We start from the raw sequence: 21,649 nt of genomic DNA, 5'->3' as shown, positions 1-21,649 counted from the left end.
AATTCAAGATGACACGTGCTGAAAATGGGAAGAGAATCCAGAAACAGTTTAATTCAATCTGATTTCTTGCACAAGCACAATCAAGAGGCAAACATCATTCACCAAAATCTTCTTTTAAAATGCAAACTCATACTTTAAATATAACCCTGATCCAGTTTTAGAGACAGAGTCCCACAAACTATATTACAACTGATACATTATTACAGATAGGGCAATACGTAATCATCGTTCAGATATAATATTACAGGAACAACTTACTTAAGCAAGAAGAACTTACTTAATAGATATAACTATTCCAAACACACGCTACATACAGAAATCAATAAATGAGAAACAGCAGAAATATGATGAATTAGAAGAGGAAATTGTAAGACTATGGAACATGATTATCCCAAAGTCACTATACAATAGCATTAAACAATTAGGCCTACACTGCAATATTTATATAAACCTTCAGAGAGTGGCAATACTAGACACCACTGGAATAGTCCGAAAGATCCTATCAATTGGAAATGTGTATGCTTGGCTGTGCTCAGCTTGAGCTGAGAAAAATAATAATAATAATAACTTCCTAGTGCACTTTTCATACGGTTGATGTAGTTCAAAGTGCTTTACAATGGGATAAAAGTACAAACATGGACAAAAAGATGCCTGTTAAAAAGATTAAATAAATGGGTTTTGTGCTGGTGTTTAAAACTGTCAACTGAGTTTGCATCCCTTATAGTTTTAGGTATTGAATTCTACAGTCTGTGAGTGTAAGTTCATAAAAGCTGACCTGCAATTATCTTTTGAGGGAGATGGTTTAAATTTAAGAGACAGGCGGAAGAAGACCTGAGAGGTTGAGCAGGACTATAAAATGAAAACAATTCTGTGAGGTACTCTGGTCCCAGACTATTAAGAGCTTTAAAAACAAGAAAGGGAACTTCAAAATCAATTCTACAAGATACAGGAATATGTAAAGTAGCTGGTACGGGAGTGATATGTTCCTTCATCCTGGTTTGGTTATAAGTTTAGCAGCAGTACTCTGAATCAGTTGAAGTTTGTCGATAGTAAAAAGTGCATTATATGTAACCTAGTCTATTCAATATAAAGGCCTGAATTAGCTTTTCAGCATCATTACATGACAGAAACAAATGTACATTTGCACTATTTAAGTGTAGAACTGCTACTCTAGTCAATTTCTTGATGTGGTATTTAAAATTAAAATCTGAGTCAAGGATAACAAAGCCCAAAGTACATTCATTATCAAAGTATGTGTTCTATATACAATTTTGAAATTTGTCTTCTTACAGGCAGCCACAAAAAAACCAATAGAGGCCATTAAAAAAAAATTATCAAATGCCCAATGTGAAAAAAAGAATAAATTGTGCAAACAATAAAATGTAAACAAATAACACTCAAAACTAAAGTTTGTGAAAGTGAGTCCACAGCCATGAAGCCTGCAGCTGGTCCAGGAGCCCGTTAGTTGCAGGCCACAGCCTCAGTTCCTCACAGAGATGAGTAAAACTCACGGAGCTGTGAGCCGAACACCAGTCCATCCCTTGCCTCTGGCCCCGGCACTCCAACCTTTTCAATTTGGCCCTGCTCTTAAATCAGACAAACATTGGTTCATTCCATGCTCTCAGGCCCAGGCTCTGCCACTTTGAATTGCCCTCAGGCCTGCTCCACCAGGGGCCAAACTTTGGCTTGTACCTCGCTCTCGGGCCCATGCCCCAACTGCTTAGATTTGGCCTGAACCCACCACAGCACCACAATCATACTGCAGCTTCAAGACTCCAGGTCACCAAAACCCCCAGAACAGTGCAGAAATGCCAGTCGTACAGGCAGTTCAAAAGCACAACTCCAAAAGGGAAGTTATAGGCTATTGATTGCAGTAAATCAATACATGCAGGCTAGTTACTTCTGATTTACAATGGCAGCCAGGTTCCCAAGTTTATCAAAGGTTTATCTCTTTTCAATTTGGAACCAACCAAAAGGATTTCAGTTTATTTTCATTTTGTTTTAGGAATCATGATATTTAAACTTACTATTCTGCTTTAGAGATTGCTTTACACTTGACCTTTTATTTTCTACATTATACAGTGTTATGTTTTGTAACCTCAAAACATAAAACTATTTGAAAGAAAAACACAGGAGCCATGAACTTCTGTACATTTAGCTTTTATTTTATTGAGGCACTCACTTATGATGTGGCGTAATGATGTGTGCCATTCACGTACTTTTAAACATAACCCATAATGAATTATGTAAACAATAAAGAATGATTAATCAAACAATATGTTTACAATATTACTTAAATGCTGCTAATATACTAAACACACAACACTCCATCCTGCTTACTCAATAGAGAATGCATCTCAACTACATACACAATATACTATATAATATGACTACAATATAGACATCGATTGCATAGTAAGTTTTAATTTGCCCATTCAGTCCTAAAGATTTCATCACTGTGGTGGATTTGTTACTATTGTGGGATAATACCTTTCATGATAGGGTGGGGGTTACTCGGCTTGGCAGGAGAGATGTGGCTGTAAAGCAATCTCAGGTTCTGGGGCTTTCTCCATGATGATTGTAAGAGTTGACTCTGGGACTGCAGGAAGTTGTTCTGACAGCTCTGGGCACCTTTCTTCTCTAACAATTGACTCTGCTGTCTTCTACTGTGTCGTATCCAGAATGACATCAGATGCAGTCACCACTGTGTAGGAAAGTTGTCCAGTTCTGTTCTTAATCTTTCCAAGTGCCCACTTTTGATCACCACTGTAGTCCTTCATCTGCTTGCCCAGGAATGAAATATTGAACCCCCTTACTTGAGCGGCCTTCTATTTGAGTCAGCTGTTAGAACTGCATACTCATTCTGATATTGTGTTTGAGGAGATCCAAGCAAGAGTGCAAGAGTGACCCACGGCCAGCATGGTTGGTGAGTTGATGGTTGTGGAGTGTGATGCATTGTGATATGCAAGGAGGAAATTGGCAGGCTTCTGATTCAGTGTTAGTGTAGGTTGTTTTGCTCATGTTGCTTGAAATATGTTCTTTAGGCTCTGGACAATCCTGCCCACCAGGCTCAGTGGTACGGTGCAGATGTAATATATCTTATTCAATTCGTTTTCAGGAATGACTGAAACTATTCTGCAACAAAGTGTTGTCCATTGTCACTGATGAAGTGTTCTGGATCACTAGTCTTTGAGAAGAGGCTTCCCAACACATCTGCAGTGTGTGAAGCTGTAGTGGAAGCTATTGGGAACACCTCTGGCCATATTCTAGCTGCATCCACTACCACCAAGAAATGGTGTGCACATGAATGGTCTGGCCAGATCCATATCAATCCTCTGCCAGGGCAATGCAGGTCATTCCCGGGGATGGAGAGGCACTGATCTTGGCACTTTCTAGATGTGTTGGCATCCTGAACAGTGCATGGAAAACTGCTCGATCTGCTGATCTATCCCAGGCCACCAGGCAAAGCAAATGGTGGATGGATCTCCAATCAGGTAGTAGTTGTCTTAGCCAATCCCACCCTCACAATGCTGGCCCTCCTGTTTTTACCACATACAAACCCAACGTGGCTTGTTGGTTGTTGTATTTCACTGTTAAAAATGCCATTCCCACAGGAGTTATCTTTTCTCCTGTATAAGATCTTAGCAGGATATCTGCAGACTTCATTTAAATGTCTTTGAAATGCCATTCAAACTGATTTTGTGGAATGACTGAAACAGCTCAACCAGTGTCCATTTCCATTTTAATTAATTTGCTGTTCACTTCTGTTGTAAGCCATATTGCTTTTCACATTGTAAATCTCAAGGCTACTCAGTCCTGTGTCACTCTCTTCATTAAAAGATTTTTCATCAACAGCATGCAGATTAGTGCTCTCTTTGAAGCTGCAACTTGACTTTTTATCTTTTTCTGTTCCCTGTGCAGCCCATTTATTTTGTCTACCCAACATGCTCTTTCTATGGGCCCTACTTTGTTGCATTTTCTGTGCATTTTGCCTTTAACCCTTCATTGGTCTGACGTATGTGAGCCCCTGCCACAATGATAACAGAATTTATTCAGCCAGGCTGGTTTCTGTTTAGACATTGCAATTTTGTTCACATTCACTTTCATTCCTGCCTGCAACTCAATTGCACCTACAGCTACACCATAATATCAGTGGAGCTCATTTCAGCTGGTTTGGTTGCAGCAGATAAACTGCTACCCAAGCTGTATGCTCTTCCACCAATTACACTCAGTAAAGCTGCCACTCGTTTCTCTTCAGCTATTCCATTTACTTCAGAGTATTGCTCAAACTTGTTTAGTAAGCATAACCCAGTTATCTCTTGTGCAATTGAAAGTGACTATCTTTTCAATGTAGCCAGCCATTTATGTTTTTTTTACTACTTATTATCATCACCTGGTACTCACTATTTATGATCCCATGAATTTTGTCCGTTTCCTAATTTTTTTTTAACTCAACTGTCTTCCTGCTGAAGAAGAAAAATCATGCTATGTTTTGTTTTTAACTCAAATGTCTGTATGTCCCCTTCCGAAGAAAAAAAAGTGCTGCACTTTTTTTTTAACTCGAATGCCTCACTGCACTTCAGCAGGTAGGTAGTTGCCTTGGGTTTGTTTTAGAAGTTACTCATCACCACTGTTATGTTTTGTAACTCCGAAATATAAAAACCAATTGAAAGAAAAACACAGGAGCCGGAGATAATTCATGTACATTTAGCGTTACTTTTAGTGAGGCACTCTTTTATGACGTGGTGGCGTAATAACGTATGCCGTTCTTGTACTTTTACAGTTAACCCATAAGATTTATGTAAGACTCTCGGCCATGGCACCATGTGGTTGGACCAGGAGAGGCTGTTGGTCTTGTTCACTCCTAGCATTGTTGGAGTTTTGGAATTTCTCTGCAGTTAAATTTTGAAAAGCTCAGAAACACAAAGCAGGACAAAGTACTGTCGCCAATGATAGGCAGTAACAGCATTTATATATTCACTAGTCATTACAATTGTGGAGATTAGAATAAACTGTGGGAAATGTTTGATACAGAAATCTGAGAGTAAAATTGATGGGATAAGGTTTTTTAAAAGAGGAAAAGCAAGCAGACATAAGAGTTTAATGGATATTCAAAAACTTAGATTTATGCTTTTGCTGGGAACATTAAATGAATTCTTAATAGAGATGTATGCACATTGACAAAAGGAATCTCTACAGTGTTATATTTAGCAGCTACCAGTGTTCCATTGGGTTACTTTACTCTTTAGGTTCCTCAGGGGCCAAGCTGATAACTTCATCACTAGGAAGCTGCTTACACTGAGCTTTGATATTTCATTGGAATGTTTCCATTCACAAATTTATAAAGTTACACATCATGGAAAATAGGCCCTTTATCTAACTCACCCATGCAAACCAAGATGTCTGCCTACTCTAAATCCATTCGCCTGTATTTGGCCCACGTTGTTCAAAACCTTTGCTATCCACGTAGCTGTCCAAATGCCTTTTAAACATTGTAATTGTACCAGCCACTACCATAACCTTTGGTATCCCATTCTATGCATCCATCTTTGTGCGAAAATGCGTTCCTCAGATCATCTTAAAATCTTCCTCTCTCACTTTACACCTTTACCTTCTCATTTTAGGCTTCACTACAGTGGGGGAAAAGAACTGTGTCTATCTGTGCCTCTCAGAATTTCAATAATCCTCCATAAGGTCACTGTTAACCTCCTTCGCTCCAGGCTATTCAGTCTCTCTTAATAACTGGAGACCTGCAGACTAGGCAACTTTCCTGGGAATCTTCCCTGCATTTCTCTAGCGTACTCACATCATTCCTCTGGTGTGGTGAACAGAAATGCACACAATACTTTAAATGTAGCCTAACCAGCCAATTGTACAACTGTAACATGACGCTGTAGCTCCTATAGTCAGTGCCTTGGCAGATGGAGGTAAGTATGCCACGTGCCTTCTTCACCACTCTACCTGTGTCAGCACGTTCAGAGAACAATGAACTTGTACCAGTGGTCCCACTGTGCAGTAACACTACCCAGGGGTAGAATACGAGAGACTATTATTCAAAACAATCTGGCAGCCTCCGCAGGGCTGAATGTGTATATTTCCAGATCATTATGTTGGAATATTTATGATTAAAATTATTAATGATATGTTGTTTTCAGGGTATGCACAAAATTCTGTTAATACATAAAAATAATTAAGTAAATTGCACTCAGCAACTTTGATTTTTTTCCATCTCTGGTTACATTGATTGGAATGTTTTCATTGATCATCTGGATCGCTGAAGTTTGGAAAGCCATCACCATTTTAAAGACACTACACAAGAGACAATGAAAATCCCTACATGCTTTCTGTTTACTCACTTCTTACTAAATGTTCTCTGGCAAATAGACACTTCCAAATTATTAAACGAGAAAGTTAAAGTGCACACAAGTAAATCCAAATCACCAGTTACTGAGGTTTAAATACATACAGCTGTGTTTCATTATCAGGGCTACTCCTACTCCTTCTGTCATCAAGACCAGCCTTGCCATTGTGGTCGTGGATTGCAGAATAAGTGAGAGGTGGTCTGACAGTATCAGCAGATGCCACACGAGGTCTGAGTGTGGTAGGTTGATCAGATGCTTGATTCTGTAGAGTTTCCACTACCACAGCCTCTGATAATCAAAATGGTGGAATGGTTACCCCAGATAGGTGTGAATGCAGTGTTGAGGTTTCAGTCCAATCAGCTATGTACTTATTGAATGTTTGAGCAAGTTCAAAAGGGCAAAAGGCCTAAAGGCCTATCCCTGGTCCTAGTTTTACGTTTACAGACCTGTACCTAGCCTTAAGCTCATCCCACTCTTAAAAGATTACAGTTTCTGCCTTTTCTTCCATTATGATGCTACACAAAACAGTATCAATAAATTGCTAGTGAGAAGGAAGGAATTAACTTTGTTCAATCTGAAGCACTAAGTTTTATGGTGTCTAGGCTCATTACCAAGGTATCACATTAATGATCCAGCTCAAAGCAGAAGGTCTTCTGAGAATGCCATTGGGAAAGGGGTGAAGTTAGACCCAGTATCAATAGATGACCAATGATGTTCTTCTAAATCAGCAAGATATGCAGCCCTGAGGGGCATCTGTAGGCGGTGGTGTTCTGATGCACCTACTGTCCTGGTCCTTTCTATTCATAGAGCTTGCAGGTTTGAGAATTGTTGTCTAAGAGGCCTTGGTGAGTAATTTCCATATATTGTTGAGTTGAACATCACAGGGAAACCTCCTATTTCTGACTTTATGATGAAAGGGAGGACCTTAATGGACTAAATGAGGAGAGTTGTGACCAGGACACTATAACGAAGATTTGGTGCAGATATCCTGGTGCTGGGATGACTGAACAATTACACAATTACTTCCACTTTGTATGAGGCATACTATGGTAAATGGAGAATATATCACCTAATTGTCCTTGACTTCACTTTTACCAGATCTACTCACCTCACTTGGACAAATACAGCCTTGATGGTAAAGACAGTCACCCTCACATTGTCACTAATTCTAACCAATTACAGCACTGATTAATGAGAATTATGTTCTTATTAGCCTTTACAGCAAGAACAGGGAACAACAAAATAAGATACTGATTTGATGACAACTGCAGCACCTCGCAAGGAAAACAGAATATCTCTGAGAACAAATTCCTTATTTCCAGATTTAGAAATGCAAAAGTGAGCATAAGTTCCTTAAATTCAAGTTCAAGTTCATTGTCATCTGACTGTGCTTATGTACAACCAAACAAAATGATGTTCCTTCAGGCTACACTGCACCCACAAATCATATATCACACACAGCACATAAACCAAAATATTACCATAACTATGTTACCATAACTATAATTCAAAATGCAGGTAGTGAGCAGCACAGATGAACAGTAGTCAGTACAAATAAATAAATTAGATCTCTGAGGACCTAACCTAGTCCCAACATATCAATGCAATTATAAAGAAGGCAAGACAGCAGCTATACTTCATTAGGATCTTTTTAAATCGAAGCATGAGGCTGAGAGTGAAGGACTAAAGACATCTCGGAGAGAATCCTTTTTTTTACTGATCAGGGAAAAGAGGCTAGACTGCACAGGCATGTGACGTAGCGTGCCAAAGGTTTAAAAAAAGACCGCCATATACAGCGGCCATCGTCAGAGTGGACTGAGTCAGAGTGGGACAACTTTGGTTCAACAGGCTTCGGCGTGAACAGGCAGAGGCGAGGGTAGGTTCCAGTAAGTTTTATTTTGTTTGTTTAGAGTAGAGAGAATGCCAGGCAGGATGTTGGAATGCTCCTCTTGCAGGATGTGGGAAGTCAGGGAGACCTCTGGTGTCCCCGACAACAACACCTGCAAGAGGTGCATCCAGCTGCAGCTCCTAACAGACCGCGTTAGGGAACTGGAGCAGGAACTGGATGACCTCCGGATCATTCGGGAGAATGAGAAGTTTATAGATAGTAGCTACAAGGAGGCAGTTACGGCAAAGAAGCAGCGCACAGGTAATTGAGTTACCGTCAGGCGAGATAAGGGGAAAGGGCAGGCAGAGCAGGGCTCCCCTATGGCCATTCCCCTCAACAACAAGTATACCGATTTGGATATTGTTGGGGGGAATGATTTATCTGGAACAAGCTGTGGCAGCCGGATCTCTGGCACTGAGTCTGGTTCTGCAGTGCAGAAGGAAGAGGGGAAGAAGAGGAAAGCGATAGTGATAGGGGACTCGACAGTTAAGAGGTACAGACAGGAGGTTCTATGATCACTGTCATAGACTCACAGATGGTTTGTTGCCTCCCGGGTGTCAGGGTCAGGGATGTCTCTGATCGCATGCACAGCATTCTGAAGTGGGAGGGTGATCAGCCAGATGTCATGGTACAAATTGGTACTAATGACGTAGGAAGAAAGAGTGAGGAGGTCCTGAAGAGTGAGTATAAAAAGCTTGTTAGGAAGTTAAAAAGCAGGACCTCGAGGGTGGTAATCTCAGGATTGCTACCTGTGCCACGTGCCAGTGAGGGTAAGAATAGGATGCTCTGGAGGATGAACACGTGGCTGAGGAACTGGTGTAGGGGGCAGGGTTTCAGACTTCAGGATCATTGGGACCTCTTCCGGGGCAGCTGGGATCTGTACAAGAGAGACGGTTTACACCCGAACTACAGGGGGTCAAATATCCTTGCAGGGAGGTTTATTAGTGCTATTGGGGGGGGGAGGCGTTTAAACTAGATGTGCAGGGGGATGGGAACCAGAGTGCCAGTAGATAGTGGAGCGGGGGTGAAAATAAATTATGTTAAAGGTTCATGCAAAGTCACAAATAGAACGGTTGTGTGTGGTGGTAATAATCTTCTGAGGTGTGTCTTCTTCAATGTGAGGAGTATTGTGGGGAAGGCTGACGAGCTGAGGGCGTGGATTGACACATGGAATTATGACATTGTAGCCAGGGCAGGACTGGAAGCTTAATGATCCAGGGTTCAGATGTTTCAGATGTGATAGAGGCAGAAGGATGAAGGGTGGGATGGTGGCATTGCTAGTCAGGGAAAATGTTACAGCAGTGCTCAGGCAGGACAGATTAGAGGGCTTGTCGACCAAGGCCATATGTGTGGAGCTGAGAAACAGGAAAGGTATGACCACATTAATGGGATTGTATTATAGACCACCCAATAGTCAGTGAGAATTGGAGGAGCAAATCTGCAGAGAGATAGCAGACAACTGCAGGAAACATAAAGTTGTGATAGTAGGGGATTTTAATTTTCCACATATTGATTGGGACTCCCATACTGTTAAAGGTCTAGATGGGTTAGAGTTTGTAAAACGTGTTCAAGAAAGTTTTCTAAATCAATATATAGAGGTACCAACCAGAGAGGATGCAATATTAGATCTCCTATTAGGAAATGAGTTAGGACAGGTGATGGAAGTGTGTATAGGGGAACACTTTGGTTCTAGTGATCATAACACCATTAGTTTCAACTTGATCATGGATAAAGATAGATCTGGTCCTCAGGTTGAGGTTCTAAGCTGGAAAAAGGCCAAATTTGAAGAAATGAGAAAGGATCTAAAAAGCATGGATTGGGACAGGTTGTTCTCTGGCAAGGATGTCGCTGGTAAGTGGGAGGCCTTCAAAGGAGAAATTTTGAGAGTGCAGAGTTTGTATGTTCCTATCAGGATTAAAGGCAAAGTGAATAAGAATAAGGAACATTGGTTCTCTAGAGATATTGGAACTCTGATAAAGAAGAAGAGAGAGGTGTATGACATGTATAGGAAACAGGGAGCAAATAAGGTGCTTGAGGAGTGTAACCAGAGCAAAAGAAAACTTAAGAAAGAAATCAGGAGGGCTAAAAGAAGACATGAGGTAGCTTTGGCAGTCAAGGTGAAGGATAATCCGAAGAGCTTCTACAGGTATATTAAGAGCAAAAAGATAGTAAGGGATAAAATTGGTCCTCTTGAAGATCAGAGTGGTCGCCTAAGTATGGAACCAAAAGAAATGGGGGAGATCTTAAATGGGTTTTTTGCATCTGTATTTACTAAGGAAACTGGCATGGAGTCAATGGAAATAAGGCAAACAAGAAGTGAGGGCATGGAACCCATGCAGATTGAAGAGGAGGAGGTGCTTGCTATCTTGAGGCAAGTCAGAGTAGATAAATCCCCAGGACCTGACAAGGGTATTCACTCGGACCTTGATGGAGACTAGTGTTGAAATTGCAGGGTCCCTGGCAGATATATTTAAAATGTTGGTATCTACAGGTGAGGTGCCGGAGGATTGGAGGATAGCTTATGTTGTTCTGTTGTTTAAAAAAGGCTCTAAAAGTAATCCGGGAAGTTATAGGCTGGTAAGTTTGACGTTGGTAGAAGGTAAATTATTGGAAGGAGTACTAAGAGATAGGATCTACAAGTATTTAGATAGACAGGGACTTATTAGGGAGAGTCAACATGGCTTTGTGTGTGGTAGGTCATGTTTAACAAATCTTCTAGGGTTTTTTGAGGAGGTTACAAGGAAAGCGGATGAAGGGAAGGCAGTGGATGTTGTCTACATGGACTTCAGTGAGGCCTTTGACAAGGTCCCACATGGGAGGTTAGTTAGGAAGATTCAGTCACTAGGTATACATGGTGAGGTAGTAAATTGGATTGGACATTGGCTCAATGGAAGAAGCCAGAGAGTGGTAGTGGAGGATTGCAACTCTGAGCGGAGGCCTGTGACTAGTGGTGTGCCACAGGGATCAGTGCTGGGTCCATTGTTATTTGTCATCTATATCAATGATCTGGATGATAATGTGGCAAATTGGATCAGCAAATTTGCTGATGATACAAAGATTGGAGGTGTAGTGGACAGTGAGGAAGGTTTTCAAAGCTTGCAGAGGGATTTGGACCAGCTGGAAAAATGGGCTGAAAAATGGCAGATGGAGTTTAATACAGACAAGTGTGAGGTATTGCACTTTGGAAGGAAAAACCAATGTAGAACATACAAGGTAAATGGTAGGGCACTGAGGAGTGCAGTAGAACAGAGGGATCTAGGAATACAGATACAAAATTCCCTAAAAGTGGCGTCACAGGTAGATAGGGTAGTAAACAGAGCTTTTGCTCCATTGGCCTTTATAAATCAAAGTATTGAATATATGAGTTGGAATGTTATGGTGAGGTTGTATAAGGCATTGGTGAGGCCGAATTTGGAGTATTGTGTGCAGTTTTGGTTACCTAATTACAGGAAGGATATTAATAAAGTTGAAAGAGTGCAGAGAAGGTTTACAAAGATATTGCTGGGACTTGAGAAACTGAGTTACAGAGAAAGGTTGAATAGGTTAGGACTTTATTCTCTACAGCGTAGAAGAATGAGGGGAGATTTGATAGAGGTATATAAAATTATGATGGGTATAGATAGAGTGAATGCAAGCAGGCTTTTTCCACTGAGGCTAGGGAAGAATAAAACCCAGAGGACATGGATTAAGGGTGAAGGGGGAAAAGTTTAAAGGGAACATTGGGGGGGCTTCTTCACACAGAGAGTGGTGGGAGTGTGGAATGAGCTGCCAGCTGAAGTGGTAAATGAGGGCTCACTTTTAACATTTAAGAAAAACTTGGACAGGTACGTAGATGAGAGGGGTATGGAGGGATATGGTCCAGGTGCAGGTCAGTGGAACAAGGCAGAAAAATGGTTCGGCACAGCCGTGAAGGGCCAAAAGGCCTGTTTCTGTGCTGTTATGTTCTATGGTTCTATGGTTCTAGGAGTTTAAAGAGATTTGGTATGTCAACAAATACACTGAAAAACCTCTATAGATGTCCTGCGGAGAGCATTCTGACAGGCTGCATCACTGTCTGTTATGGGTGTGTGCACAGGACCAAAAGAAGCTGCAGCGGGTTGTAAGCTTAGTCGTCTCCATCTTGGATACTAGCCTACAAAGTACCCAGGACATTTTCAAGGAACGGTGTCTCCTGTACATGGCCAGAAGCCGAGAAAAGTTTATTAGCCATATACACCAGAAAAGCACTAGATCCTTTTTCCAGTAAACAGCTCGCTGTCCGAAGCCTTGGCGGCGTCTGGGTATTCATTAGTCTCAGGGCCTGAAAGAAGAAGCTGTTACCCAGTTTGGAGGTCCTAATCCTGATGCTTCTTGCTTCTGTCCCTCCTTCCTGAGAGCAGCGGGTCAAAGAGATTGTGGGATAGGTGGTAGGGATCCTCAACAATGCTTCAAGCCCTCTGCATCTGCAAACTTTCTGGTAAAAATCACAGATGGGGTGAGGGAAACCCTGGTGATCCTATCAGTGGTTTTTACTATCCCCTTGAAACCCCTTTTTACCAGGGTTGCAGCTAATTAGCCCCTCACTAACAGTCACCCGGCTCAGCAGTGAGAAAACCACCTATCTGAGACTCCATCTGTCCAGGGTCAATATGACTTGGGTCCCACCCGACCTGGGAAGGTGGGATGACTCACCCACCCAAAACCCAATCTGTGTGAATACTGCCTCCGTGCAATTGACCATCAGCAAGTAATAACAGATCATACACAGCATACAATTATAAAGAAAGTATATTTACAATGTTGGCTTTGTCAAACAGTTAGAAGGAAACAGAAAAAAAGTAAATAAAAAATGCGCCATTACAGTTAACCCAGTCCAAATGTACACATAAGTTGGAGTTCATCTTGAAATTTTCTTTAACTCGCGCACTGGACGCATGGCCTGCAAGAATGCACACACCACCTTTCCACAGTCACTCAAAATCTGCCTCAAACAAGCGGGCTCCCCCACAGAAGTATCAGTCCTTCCTCCTTGAAGCCATTCACCTGTACTGGGCACCCTGAGCAACAATGACGGCCTCCTCAGCCATCTTCCCTCCTGTCTTCTCCCAACTCCCGCCAAAAATCCTCGACCCACACGTGTTGGGAAGCTTTTAAAAACCAGCATAAGGCAACAGAAAAAAAAACATAAGGAGAGAGAAGATGAATGCTGAATTCCTTCATTTTGTGTGTGTTTCATGCAACCATGTTTTAGTTCATTTCAGACTCTACTTGTTGAGACTTGTCAGCAACCTTATGGAAGTCCAAATAAATAGCATCTATCCTTATATTTCTACCACATTCTTCTTCTCCTCAAAATGTTCAATCAGTTCAATTAGAGTTGGACTACTTTTACATACCCATGGTGACCTTTGCCCGTTGTTGTCCTGCTTGATAGCCACCCTGCCCCAAATAGTAATATGGACATTTTACTGTGACACTCAGATTTTGAAATATTTGTTTAAACAATGATGCAAGGTAATATTCCCGCTCAGTTAATAAAATCTGGTCTTCATACATGGATGATATAGCAATATTGGGTAATATTTTATAATTTGGAAAGTTCTTCAGTGCTTTATGTTAAAAATTCACTAGATTCCATTCTTTATATTTCAGCATGCTAATTTATGAAACGATTTTAGTAAGTGAGTAAAAAATGCAAAACTGATTATTCACCAAATTTGAACTGATTGTCAAATGAAGCATTTATAGTACACATAGTTTATAGCCCACTGTATTTTTCACTGTATTTCATTTTTGATTATACAAGTCATGGTGTAAGGTAATTTTGCGTAGCTAGATGAGGAATTTTGAACCTTGAAATTCAATTGTGTGGTGCAACTTTTCATTGCAGTCTCCAATTGATTTTTATCCAAAACCCAATTGCTTTCAGATTCTGCAAAAAATTCTTTGATCCACAGACTATGGAGTAGGATACTGTGTGTTTAGTATCGTTTTTAGGAATTTCCTACCATGAATGCACAGTGCACACAATGTCAAGTCTTATCAAGAGGTTTAAGGCTGCTTCTGCTTTACTAAAGGGTTCAAAACCAGCTGGAGTCAGGAGGTCCATCACTGAAGATTCTAGCAAAATAGAGTTGCTCTTGTTTTGGATAAGATTTTGCTTTCAAACCTTGGTCTTGTTTCTCATTCTCAATAACTGACCCTTCTTCCGCACACTGTGATCAATTTTAACTCCTGGTTGTTGCCCGTCACACTCTCTTAGTCTGTGTCTGTCCCTTCTATCTACTACCCCTCTTCCCCACAATTTCTTTCCTACTGTCATTTCCTGATCTATTCCTCAGTGGGAAGGGTTCATTGCAAGTAATCTGATAGGTTAGATTGTATTCTGCAGTTATTATCAAATGAGTTAGTGTAAGACAATTTTAGATCAGTGGTCCTGTTAACTAAACAGAACAGCACATTAAAAACCTTTGTCTTTGCTTTCTCATTTACCAACCACCTTGCTTGCTGCTGTGACCTGTAATGACTATTAAGCAGTCAGAGCTGGGAACTCATTTTCCCAAATTCCTTCTTCTTTCTGACACTACTCTTTGATTCAAATGTATGATTCCATATATCTGTATTATAATTACAGCCAACAGTGCAGAAACAATTGATGATCTCCGTGTCGTTCAGTGGGTTGCTTCAAAACAACCTTGAATGGAAAAGTTTCCTCTCCTTCAATGATTGTGATGATTTCCAAACATGCTGGCACCAAGTGAGCCAGAATTTTTGACAAAGCATTAATTCTCCTGCATTTGGCTTTCTTTTAACTTCAAGGAAACCTACCCCCATGCTTTTCCCATGGATGAATTGGGTCAAAGAGCCTGTTTTCCATGCTGTCTAGCTTGAATGGTGTCATTTCAATGAGTTTGAACAACAGCAGCTTAGTCTAAGTAATTGGTAATGGATTTTTATTGTCACATGCAATAAAAATCTTTTGTCTGCATGCCATCCACAAAGGTCATTCCATATTTAAGTACTTTGAAGTGGTAGAGAATGAAACCAATATCAGAATACCGAATGTAGTGTTACAGTTTCAGAGAAAGTGCAATGCAGGTAGACACATGTAAGGGTCATGACAAGGTATATCAAGAGGCCATTTTTATTGATGGAAAAGTCTTATGATAGTAGTGTAGAAACTGTCCTTGAGCCTGGTGGTGAGTGTTCCCAAGCTTTTGTATCTTCTGCCCAACAGAAGGGGGGAGTGATGAGAAACTGACCAGTGTGGAAGGGATCCTTGATAATGTTTGCTGTCTTTCTGAGGCAGAAGGAAACATCAACAGAGTTAATGGAGAGGAGTCTGGTTTTCATGATCGACTGAACTGCATTCACTATTTGCAATGTCCTACCATCTTTACAGAGCAGTTGCCATCCCAAGCTGTGATGCATCCAGCCAGGATGCTGTCTATGGTGTAGCTATGAAAATCAGTGACTGTCTTCAGGGACATACTGAAATTCCTTAGCTTACTCAGGAAGCAGAGGCACTGGTAGGCTTTCTTGGCCATATAATCTACCTGGCAGGACCAGTACAAGTTGTTGCTGATATTTGTACCTTGGAACCCGAAGCTCTCAAATGTCTCCACCTCAGCACCATTGATAGAGACAGGTCTATGAACTCCACCTGCTTTCAGAAGTCAATGACCAGCTCCTTTGTTTTGTTGACATCGAGAAGAAGGTTGTTGTCTTGACATCATCCCACTATACTATCTCTTTACTTCCTCTACCCTATCTCATCCTCGTCTGGAATCTAGCCCACAAGAACAGTGCCATCTGCAAACTTGTAGATGTCATTAGACCAGAATCTTATAAAACTGTGAGTGCATAACAAGTCAAATAAGGAGCCAGGCAGGAACACGGCCTTGTGGGGTACAGGTGCTGAAAATTTGCTGCGTATCCGTACTGATTGCAGTTTGTTGGTCAGGAAGTGAAAAATATGGTTGCAGAGTTCTCAGTCTAGGAGTTTGGAGATGAATTTGTTTGTCCAATTTGTGAGACCAATACAAGTTATTTTAGAATTATCAATTCCTCTCATTATTTTAAGGGCAGGCATCTCTCTTTCCCTTTGCCATCTTTAATTTATTAAAAATATTTTTAAAAATATGAAACAATCCCCCACTTCAATTTTCAGAAACAAGAGAAAAATTAAATTCACCTAACTTATCCCAACATTGTATCAAAATAAGCAACTACCTTCTTGTTTCTCATTGGCATTCCTTCTGCAAATGCTTATTCCGTATCTCATAGGGGACCAACACTCTGCACTAACAAGTGTTCTATCTCAGGTTGCATTCAGCACAATTTATTAGCAGTCTATGCCAGAAATTAACAAAACGTCAGGGTTAAATGGATTGAACTGCAAGTTTTTTGACTTTCCATTATGTGGCCTTTTTTTCTATAAACACATTCCTCCTTAAGTTAACAAAAGTTATGAGTTAGGATCAAATTTATTATTATTGAACTGTCATGAAATTTAATTTGTGACAGCAGTACTGTGCAATACCTGATTATTTACAAGAAGCTATAATAAATAGAAAAATAAATAAATAGTGCAAAAAGCAAGCAAAATAGGGAGGTATGGTTTGAGTTCATGGACCACTCAGAAACCTGATGAAGGCAAGAGGCTGTTCCTAAAACACTGAGTGTGCATCTTCAGGCTGCTGTATCTCCACCCTGTTGGGAGTAATGAGAAGAGGGCAGATCCTCGATTATGATGCCCTTAATGATGAATGATGCTTTCCTGAAGCACTGCCTGCATACCTTTTCCATAGACGCTTTCTGCCTTCTGAGTTCCTCCAGCGTTTTGTGTGTGTATACAATGAGTTACTTTAACCCTATGTTGTGTATTTGGATTTTAGCAAGGCCTTTGACAAGATCCCCAATGGTATGCTAATCTGGAACGTTAGGTCCCATGAAATCCAGGAAGAGCTAGTTAGTTGGATTCAAAATTAACTTGGAGGTTGGAAAAGGTTGGTGGTTGAAGGTTATTTCTCGGAATGCTGACTAGCGATGTGCCGTAGGAGTCCATATTAGTACCCTTGTTTATTGATTATGTATATAAATAATGTGGATGCAAATGAATAAGGCTGGATCACTAAGCTTGCAGATGACACAAAATTAGATGTTGTTGATTGTGAAGGAAGTTATCTTACAGGAATCCTGGTCAGTCACGCCATAGAACAGCAAATAAACTTTAGACAATTGTGAGTTGTTGCATTTTGTAAAGTCAAACCAGCAAAGGACTTATACTATGAATAGTAAGGGCATTAGGGATATATTAGAACCAAGGAGTACAAGTGCATAGTACATTGAAAGTGGCATATGAGAAAGGCATTTAGCACTGTGGCCTTCAACAGGGCACTGAATATAATAGTTGGAATACTATGTTGCAGTTTTATAACTCATCAGTGAGACCATACTTGAAGAATGTAAGACAATGAGGTCCAACCTTATAGAACTATTTAAAATTATGAAAGGTATAGCATGGTCTCAGGGTAGGGGAGTCAAAAATTAGGGGAAATAGGTTTATGGTGAGAAGGGAAATGTTTAAAAGGGACAAGATTTTCATGCAGAGGGTGGTGAGAATATGGAATGAGCCAGATCTGAGGCAGATATAATGGTATAATTTAAGAAGCACTTGGATGGGTACATGGAGGGGCAAGGCTTAGAGGGATATGGGCCAAACTCAAGTAATTGGAACTAGCTGGGAGAACATTGTGGTGAGCATGGACTGGTTGGGGTGAAGAGGCTGTATCCATGTTATATTACTCTATGACTCTGTGCATCTATCGAATTCTCTGTCTTTTAAAGACATTTTACATTGGTATAGCAACTTAAAATAGAACTATTCTGGAATTCTTACGAGATTAATCAAGCAACAGCAGACACTGAGCAATCCAATATGTTTGAAGTTTGATCAAAATCTAAGCAAATTGTTGAGGTTTAAGGAAGGTCACAATAAAGTTAAGTTTCTATATTCATGTAAAGGTGATATGGGGAAAAATCTACGTGGAAGGGTTTACCATAAATTTGGAATGATTGCTGATTGAAATTTTTCAAAGGCTTTTTTTCAAAAGCATCATAGAAGATGGTTTGAAAACCATTTGCCCAATATTAAGATAAAAATGAGTAATTTCATACCACTATGCATGTACTATGTATTATGTTGTATTATTATCATTTGTTTTTGAAATAATTTAAGACTAGACTAAAATAAATAAACTTAATTAATATAAACCTGTTTTAAAGTTTAAAGTTGTCAGATACTTTACTTCTGTTCATTATGTAGAAAGATTGTGTGTTGCTTAACGTTGCAGGAAGTTGTAAAATAATAAATTAAATGTCCATCAGACAGCTTGATTAACACCAAATAATTCAAGTAAAAAGCAAGCGATGTACAACTTACTTTTACGAAGACAAGCCATTAATATTTTGATAAGTTCACCGCAAGATTTCAATACAGCTTTACATGGAGGGTGTAGAACATTTCAGTTCTTTGTTATACTAAATCTACCCATTCAAAAGACTCAAAGGAAAGCCCAATATTAAGTTGCCAAATGAGTTAAACTTCTTATTTTCATTTGAAAAATATTAATGATCATTAGTTAGCATGAAACTCAAAAGCAAAACACCTCAGATGCTGGAAAATTTATAATTGGAAATATTCAGTGAGTTCTGCAGCTTCTATGGGGAAAGAGAAAAAGTATAAAAGTTTCATTATAACTAGGCAAAGTTAGAAAAGAAAGGGTAGTTGCACAGAAAGACAGTCCATGTAAAAAAGATGGAAGGGGATATCCTGAAGGGCATTACTTCCTACAAAGCAAAACCCAACATCATGAATGGCAGTGATACTTCACTACCGGACAAGCTCAACACTTTTTATGCTCACTTTGAAAGGGAGAATAAAACCACAGCTATGAGGTTCACTGCAGCATCCGATGACCCTGCAATCTCTGTTTTGGTGGTCAATGTCAGGCTGTCTATCAAGAGGGTGAACCCTCACAAGGTAGCAGGGCCTGATAGAGTACCTGGTAAGGCTCTGAAAACCTGTGTCAACCAACTGGTGCGGATATTCAAGGGCATTTTCTATCTCCCATTGCCACAGTGGGAAGTTCCCACCTGCTTCAAAAGGGCAACAATGTACCCAAGAAGAGCAGTGTGATCTAGATGAAGTATGTCTGGTCAATGTGCAAATAGAAGATGAATGAAGTCAAAATAGAAGCATTAATCTTACCGAAAAATTTCAGTAGGTAACCAAACACCATAATGTAGGATTCTGCTAAAGATAGCTGAAGAAATTTGGATAATGTTTGTTGGGAGGTGCCATGACTCAGAGAACTATTCACAACAGAAAACACACTGATGTATTGTAGTTACCCAACAAGTATTATATTCTGCTACTTTTGTTTGTATCATGCATTATGTCTTGTCTTTTCAACCATTTATACAATTATCATTTGAAAGTGCTATAGATTATACTTAGTTCACTCTTCAGTGCTGTTCACTTCAGATTACAATGACTAAGTGCAAGAAAAAAATCTCATTACTTTGTGTTCCTTTCACTCTTTTATTTAAAATCTCCCCTTAAGTTGCAGACACTCATGCAATAGGAAGGAAATTATAGGCTAGGTAGCCTGACATTAGAGTCCATTATTAAGGATGATTTTTTAAGGTACTTGGAGGCACATGATAAAATATGCCGATGTCAGCCTGAAGATCTGTTGCAATTCTTAGAGGAAATAAGAGGCAGGATAGTCAAAGGACAGTGAGTGGATATTGCTTACTTAGGTTTTCAGTATGTTTTGACATGATTCCATACATGAGGCTGCTTAACAAGATAAGAGCCAATAGTATTACAGGAAAAATACTAGCATGGATAAAGGATTGGCTGACTGGCAGGAGGCTAAGAATGGGAATAAACAAGGCCTTTCCTGGTTGGCTGCCATTTGTGCTATTTCTCAGGGTCTCTGTTGGAACTGTTTTTCACTTTATATGTCAGGATGACAGAATTGATGGCCTTGTGGCTGAACTTGTAGACAATATGAAGGCAGATGGAGGGGCAGGGAGTGTTGAGGAAGCAGGGAATATGAAGGACTTAGACAGATTAGGAGAATAGACAAAGAAGTGGCAGATAGAGAATATAGTGTAGGGAAGTGTATGGTCATGCATTTTAATTGACAGAATAAAGGCATAGACGATTTTCTAAATGGGGTAAAAATACAAAAATCAGACATGCGATGAAACTTGGGAGTCTTTGTGCAGGATTCCCAAAAGATTAAGTTGCAGGTGGAGTGATTGGTAAGGAAGGCAAATGCAATGTTAGCATTTGATTCAACAGGACTAGAATATAAAGATAAGGATATAATGCTGAGGATTTATAAGGCATTGGTTAGACTGAACTTGGAGTGTTGTAAGCCATTTTGGGCTCTTTATCTATGAAAAGATGTGCTGGCGTTGTGGGGGTCGAATAATTCTCCAGATTCTGCAGGTACTGGAAATCCACAGCAATACACACAAAATGCAGGAGGAACTCAGAATTTCAGACAGTATTTATGAAAATGAATAAACAGTCAATATTTTGGGCCAAGATCCTTCTTCAGTACTGGAATGGAAGTGGCATGATGCCAGAATAAAAAGAAAGGTGGGTGGGAGGAAAGGAAGATAGCTAGAATGTGATAGGTGAAGCTAAGGAAAGGTAGAGGGTTGGAGAGGAAGGAATCTGATAGGAGAGGAGAGTGGACCATAGGAGAAAGGGAAGGAGGAGGGTCCCAGGGGGTGGTGATTGGCAAGTGAGAAGAGACAAGCCCAATTTGGAGAATAGAAAATGAGGGGGAGGGGGAGTATTTGTTTACTGGAACACAAATCGATGTTCATGCCATCAGGTTGAAGGCTATCCAGATGGAATATAAGGTATGGATCCTCCACCCTGAGGGTGACCTCATCATGGTACAAGTGGAGGCCATGGACTGACACATCAGAGCTTGAATCGGCCACTAAGATATTCTGCTTTTGGCAGATGGTGCAGAGGTGCTCAACGAAGCACTCCCCCACTTTATCAATGTAGAGGAAGCCATATTGTGAACGCCAAACACAGTAGACAACCCCAGCAGATTCACAGGTGAAGTGTTGCGCACACGTAAGGACTGTTAATGGAGGTGAGGGAGGATGTGATTGGGCAGGTGTTGTAGTTAGGCTGCTTGCAGGGATAAGTGCCGGGACGGAGATTAGTGGGGAAGAACAAACGGACAAGGGAATCATGAAGGGAGTAATCACTGTGGATAGTGGAGGTGGGTGTAGGTAAAGATATGTTTGGTTGTAGGATCCCTATGGAGATAGTGGATGTTGTGGAGAATAATGTGTTGGATGTGGAGGCTCATGAGAT

The 21,649-nt window shown here is 40.4% G+C and overlaps 1 protein-coding gene across 4 annotated transcripts in view; it reads left to right on the top strand.

Moving 5' to 3' along the window:
- LOC140714572 (protein shisa-6-like) overlaps nucleotides 1–21,649 on the top strand; it is a 578,648-nt gene that overhangs the window by 514,169 nt on the left and 42,830 nt on the right. The gene's annotated exons all lie outside the window — the stretch shown is intronic.

The sequence above is a fragment of the Hemitrygon akajei genome, chromosome 22 (assembly GCF_048418815.1).
Source record: "Hemitrygon akajei chromosome 22, sHemAka1.3, whole genome shotgun sequence".
Lineage (NCBI taxonomy): Eukaryota > Metazoa > Chordata > Chondrichthyes > Myliobatiformes > Dasyatidae > Hemitrygon > Hemitrygon akajei.
Note: the sequence above shows the minus strand (reverse complement) of the source record. Positions and strands in the feature narration are given on the sequence as shown.